Below are 6683 nucleotides of genomic sequence, written 5' to 3' on the forward strand. Positions count from 1 at the left end.
CTCTAATATTTGATATTTTATTGCACTTAAATCCTCTCCCTGACATTAGCTGGGGCCTTACTTAGTCTGAGGACCAACAGGAAAGTGATCTGATTGCTTTTCCTTCCTAATCACTCATTTTCCTCTTTTACTATCTGTTCTTTTCAGTTTCTGCAGAGCTGCAGTGGCAGGGCCGGAGAGGAAGGGGCAGGAGAGGCTTTGCCTGACCTGTTCCTTTGTAATTGCACCCTGGTGTTTTGTCTGCATGTGGCAGATGCCCAGGTACTAGATTATTTTCTCAGGGAGCATTTCTGGCGGACTTGGGAGGGGTCCTACTATTTTGGGATATCTTGCTCCTGCAGTTCCCTTGAAGTGGGTGATGTCTCCTCTTGCCGGCCAACTGATTACCAATGAAAGACTCCCTTCTGTGCTTTCTAATTAATCCCTCTGCTGTCCTTCCATATGGGTCTCTTGGGCAAAGCCCCCTCGAGAAGACCTGTTAGGGCTCCCTACAACAAGCCCACCTCTAGCCATTGGGAGATGAACATCCATCCTTGTCCATCAGGCTCTCTAAGTGCAGGCATTCCCATCATAGAGATAGCTACTTTTTTTTTTTTTTCTGTTAGCTGCTAGCTTCCTACAACTCACAGGGTGAGTTTTAGACACAGCCCCCAGCCTTTAGACTCTGCAAGTATGATTCCAGCCCTGTGTCCTTCATGTCTAGCTCTCCAAGAAGTCCTTTGAAAGCCCCTTGCACTGGTTGGAAGTGGTGTATATGCCTTGCGATGCCAGCTTGAAAGCTAGGAAGCCTTGGGTTGCAAGGAATGCAAAATCCAAGGCTTAAACTATAAAGCCTTTAACTGTAAGGCTGGTATATTTCAGGGCAGACTGAACCAGGGCTTTAAAGAACCTTTGTTTGCTCCAAGAACCTTTGTTTGCCTTTCTCAGCTCTGCTGCTTCTGAAGGTGGCGGGTATCAGCTGCAGTTCAGGTTGCATGGTTTTTGGTTCACATCTAGTAGTTCACATCCTTCTCTGGAGATCCCTCTGTCCCACCATTTTAAGGGGAAGTTCTGAAAAGTCACTCTGGCCCAATTTAAGATACAACCCCCCCTCCCTTAACAGTGTTTCACGGGGGAGGTAATGGAAGATGCTGATTGGCTAAGCCAACCAGGGTCTGACCTGGCATTGGAGTAGGTCCCGTCCCCTGCAGTATGCAGTTAGTGGCAGAAATGAAAATCTGGGTGTTGTTAGGAAAAGAGGAATGGATGATGAGTCAACAACCATATTAATTCCTGGGGCAGCTGTAACAAAGTTCCCCAGACTGGGTGGCTTGAAACAATAGAAATTTATTGTCTGACAGTTCTGGAAACTAGATGTTTAGAATCAAGATGTTGGCAGGGTGCTGGTCTCTCTGACAGCTCTAAGGGAGATTCCTTGCCTGCATCTTCTAGCTTCTGGGGTTTGCTGGACGTCCTTGGCGTTCCTTGACTTGGAAATGCACCACTCCAGTCACATGGCTGTCTGCACCCTGTGTGTCTTCACATCATTTCCTCTGTGTGTGTCTCTGTTCATAAGATGTTCCCTTTCCTCACAAAGATGCCATATTGGATTAAGAGCCCACCCTACTAGAGTATGATCTCATTTTAACTAATCTGTGATGACCCTATTTCCAAATAAAGTCACATTCTGAGATACTAGGGATTAGGACTTCAATATATCTTTTGGGGGAAGACACATAAACAACAATAACATCTACTTGAAACTATTCTCACAGCTTATTTTTGCACAAAATTGTTTAATTTGATGATATAACTTATTCATCACACTTAAATCCAAAATTAAATCTGTCTAGTTCTTATAAGCAGCTTTGCTTAAAAAAAAAAAAAGAAATATTGACCCTCTCTGAAATTATTAAAAGATATATGTTATCTATTTTGAAGGTAAATTCCAAAAGGATGTATCAAAAATATTTTTATCCTGGCAGCATCATTGTGAATATACGCAAAGCCTCCAAAGGATAGTATTGTGGGCACTTGCTCATTCAGTGCATACCTTCTGGTGAGTTTGGGGAACAGTTACTCATGCTATCCCTGTCTTAGAGGAACCTAGAAAAAGGCCAGAAGAAAATCTCAGTGGAGTGGTCTCTTCAGTGCTTCAGGGGCTCTGCAACTGATCTGCCTCCCAATGGTCATACTGTGTGCTTTCTATACGTCCCATGCTTTCTCTCCTATCTGTCTATCTATCTATCCTACCTACATCTCTCTATCATTATCTATTATCTACCTATGATATATATATTTTTATCCAATCTATATATATTTAATTTTTTGACTGCATAAATAAATCATGTTTACTGTTAATTTAGTGTTTGGGGCTAGGGGTCATGATTTTGTTCCCCCGAAGACATTTGGCCATGTCTACAGATATCTTGTTTGTCACAGTTGGAGGATGCCATTGACATCTAGTAGGTAGAGGCCAATGATATTGCAAAGCATCCGAAAAGACACCCGATGGGACACACAATAAAGAATAATCTGGCCCCAAATGTAACTAGTGTCACTAGGGCTAAGATTGAGAAATCTTGTTGTAAAACAATAGAAAATTCAAAGAAGCAAATGGAAAATCATTGCCTCTGGGCATTCTCCCAATCAACATTTTGGTCACATTCATCCAGATGGCTTTTTACACACAGATATATATGGGAATAATTACAGATGTGTAGGGAAAAATGTGATTATAATTATGCATGCTGTTTTATAACCTGATTTTTTCACTTAATAGTAATATTGCTCCATGTCAGTAATTTTTTCTCATTGAAAATGAGTTGTTTAAAAACAAAAGCATTACATTTATGTGGTTAAAATTAAGAATTGCAAAAGGGTATGCAAGAAAAACATGTTATTTCACAAGTAGGTATGTATACTTCAGTAAATGCAATTCTTAAAAAGTCACAAATTACATTATGCAATAAAATGTTGTATACTTTGCTTTAATTACTTATTAATATATCTTAGGGCAATTTCCATAATTGACACAGAGATCCACCCCATTCTTAGACTGGTGCATAGCATTACCTATTACCCTATTGATGAATACTTACCTGTTTCCATATTTTTACTCTTCTAATCGGTGATGCAGGAACATTTCCACACCGCCTCTCAGTAGACTCTGGGGGGTACACCCAAGAATTGGGACAGGTGAATCAAAAGATATGCACTGACATTTTTGGCATCTCTTGCAAAATTACTCTACAAAGAACTTGTCTCATTTACCTCTTCACTGTCTTCTTCCCCATAGCCTCAGTCATAAAATAAATTTTGCAAATCTGATTTAATAAAAATGAGATATAGTTGTTTTCGTTCATATTTCTTTAGTTATTAATAAAGTGGTGCATTTTTTAATGCTTTTTTCCTATCAACTGTTCATTTTCTCTGTCCGTTTCTTTTTCTCTATAGGGTTATTTTTTATGTTGTTGACTATTGTGACCTCAGTGGATTTAAGGAAAGTAGTCATACACCTATAAATACTCTCTCCTGGTTTGTCTATTCCCTTGTGGAAATTTACATTTTTTATTTATACAAAAAATTTTAAAAATTTCCCATTTATGGTGTTTGGTATGCTATACTACAAAGGCCTTTTTCTTTTCTTTCTTTCTTTCTTTCTTTCTTTCTTTCTTTCTTTCTTTCTTTCTTTCTTTCTTTCTTAGATTTCATTTTTAGGTAATCTCTACACCCAATTTGGGGCTCAAACTCACAATCCTGAGATCAAGAGTCACGTATTCTTCCAACCAAGCCAGATAGGCACCCCATACAAAGGACTTTTTCATGACAAGATATAACTAAATTCACCTATGTTTCCTTCTTTTATGGTTTATTTTTTTTATTTAAAAAAACTGTCCTAAATTTATTTTAGCAGTAAGGACAAAAGAAGCTACTCTCACCCTGAGACCATTCATCAAATCATCTATTTCACCCCACTAATCTGAAATGCACCCTCACCATGGTCTCTATTCCTTAGGCAATTAGGAGCCATTTCTGAACGTTCTGTTCTGTTTCAGGGATCGGTCCATTTCTGCACTGACACCAAACTGTTTCAAATTACTGGTGCTTTGTAATATGTTTTTAGATATAGTAAGTCTGATCTCATTATTCTTCTTTTTAAAAAATGTCCTGAATAATTTTATATTTATTTTTAAGACATACTTATGTAATAATTCAACTGTATAAAGGAAAATGTATAAGGGAAAATACAATGAACAATCAACTAAAAAAATTGAATGCTGCTAGTAAGTTGAAACTCCTGGATTACCTTCCTCTCTTCCAGTTACTTCTGACTATTCTAACTATTTTGACTCTAGAGTTTATTTAGCATTTCATGAGCTTATAATACTTAACTTCTTTCTCTATTTATCCCTATAATTATACGCAGTATTATAATTCATGTTTTTTTTAAGATTTTATTTATTTATTCATGAGAGACACAGAGAGAGAGAGGCAGAGACACAGGCAGCGGGTAAAGCAGGCTTCATGCAGGGAGCCCAATGTGGGGCTCGATCCTGGAGGATCAGGCCCTGGGCTGAAGATGGCGTTAAACCACTGAGCCACCCAGGCTGCCCTATAATTCATGTCTTACATGCACTTATTTGTTTTAGAAAATATGCACATTCCCAAACAAACCAACCAGCCAACTAGTCTACCCAGGTATAATGATTAATTTTATGTGTTAATTTGGCTGGGCTATGTGCCTAGGTATTTGGTCAAACATTATTCTGGATGTTTCCATGAAGATATTTCTGGATGAGATTAACATTTAAATTGTTAGACTTTGAGAAAAGAAGATTGCCTAAGGTAATGTGGGTGGGCTTCATCTAAGCAGTTGAAGGTCTGACTAGAACGTGGGATTGATTTTTAACTCCAAGCAAGAAGGAATTTTCCAGCAGACAGCCTTTGAACTTGAAATGGCAGCACCACTCTTCTCTGGGTCTTCAGACTGCCAATGAACCCTGCAGAGTTTAGACTTGCCAGTCTCCATAATTACATAGGAATTCCTTAAACTTTCTCTGTCTCTGTCTCTCTCTCAATCCTATTGTCTCTGTTTCTCTGAAGAACTCTGCTAATATATCAGGTCTCTGTCCTTGGCAGCACCAAGAACTGATGGAAAGTTTGAATTCTATTCTCTACCCCCTCATCATGGCCCCAATATCATATTTTAAGAAAGAGCTCCTCCTTCGCCAAGGGAAGGAGGGAAGCAGAAAGATATCTTGGTCAAGTCTTCAAGAGTAACTGGGTAGGAGAGGATTTTCTTGCTGACCAAATAGTGCTTTGGCACAGGGTTCATCCAGTATATAGTCAGCAAAGATATGCCTTTCTAGAAGGACCATGTCACAGAGGTAAGGCTCTTGCCACACTTTCAGTGACATTTTTCACCATCACAGTTAGATCCATAGAGCCACAGTTTTACAAAAATCTCCTCCTTATAACTGTCTAATTGGAGGCATAGTGTTTGTCTCCCATTGCTGCTATAACAAATTACCACAAATTTTTATTTTTTATCTTTGTTTTATTTTTTTAACAAATTACCATAAATTTAGCAGCTTTAAACAAACCCAATTATTATTGCATAGTCCTTTTGGTCAGAAGGACCAGAGGGAGAAGGTCATGGGGGTCAAAATTCTCCCTACCACAAAGACCATAGAGGTTGTTTTTCCCAAATGAAAGGACTGGCCTGGTTCAAAAATATGTTCATACCTCACCTCTTGGGAGATAGAAAATTGCTTTCAATGGACAGTTTTTCCCACTTGGAGGAATTGAAGATTGTAATATCACCATTATGCAGGCACAGTGTATTCTAGGCAGTGAATATAGCAGGGAGCACCCCCATGAGGAGCAGAGCTTATGCATCTCAGAAGGCAAAAATGACTTCGGTGAAGCTATTTTCTTATCTGTAAAAAAAAAAAAAAGCCTTTTCTTACAAGAAGAAACAGTCTAAATGGGAAGAGAGACAATTATAAAAGATAAATGTAAAAAAGGAATCATACTGAAATGGTTCTGTAGCTTTGAGTGCTGTGCCTGCTGGTATCTCTGGTCAACAAGACTGTCTTTGGTATCACCCAGAGGATTCTCCAACTCCAGACTTCAGAAAGACAACAAAAGAATTATGGCTGTGGAAGAGGCCCAAAGATGCCTTTGGATTCCTCTTCTTGAGTGGAAACTCACCTGAGCAGGGCTCTGAAATGTAATGTCACTTTTCGGGTCCCACCAAGATTTCTCTTTGGTCGTGTCCTGGTTTAGCTAATACTATTCGTGTGTTAAATGCAGATACTATCCTGCCCTGAGTAGCTGCTTCCTGGTGCTGGAGGCTCCATTACTCCTTGGGAAGAGTGTGTCAGCTTCTGTACCTGCAGTTGCTCCAAGTGAAATCAAACTGCTCCAGCTGGGATGAAGAGCGTTTTGCTCCAGTGCTCTCTGCAAAATGACCTGTTGCCCATTATTTATAAATCTGGGAATGATTTTTCCCCCCTATTTGCATGGTTCTCTGCCTCTCTTTGGCATTCTTTGCTAGCTGCCTTTGCATTTTCCCGTTTTGTTAATTGTTTGCCTGGGCAGTGGCAGCAAGGGTTTTAAAAGGGTGTTCCTTTCTTGTGATGAGTTTTCATTATACAACAGTATGAAGGCCACTCAATTTCCTGTGTGACTCTCTTAGG

The 6683-nt window shown here is 39.3% G+C and overlaps 1 long non-coding RNA gene across 3 annotated transcripts; it reads right to left on the reverse strand.

Annotated features, from left to right (window-relative positions):
• Positions 1–387: 387 nt before the first annotated feature.
• Positions 388–6427, reverse strand: LOC121497516. Of its 3 annotated transcripts, XR_005989491.1 has the most exons (6): positions 6196–6427; positions 6018–6112; positions 5733–5921; positions 3081–3148; positions 2033–2085; positions 388–1544 (listed from the first exon to the last, which is right to left on the reverse strand). It is a non-coding gene; the product is annotated as an uncharacterized LOC121497516 (long non-coding RNA). The 3 variants fall into 3 exon arrangements; XR_005989490.1 differs by having other exon boundaries at positions 388–2085; XR_005989489.1 differs by having other exon boundaries at positions 388–2085; positions 5728–5921.
• Between the last annotated feature and the right edge of the window lie 256 nt (positions 6428–6683).

This window comes from Vulpes lagopus, chromosome 8 (genome assembly GCF_018345385.1).
Source record: "Vulpes lagopus strain Blue_001 chromosome 8, ASM1834538v1, whole genome shotgun sequence".
Taxonomy (NCBI): Eukaryota; Metazoa; Chordata; class Mammalia; order Carnivora; family Canidae; genus Vulpes; species Vulpes lagopus.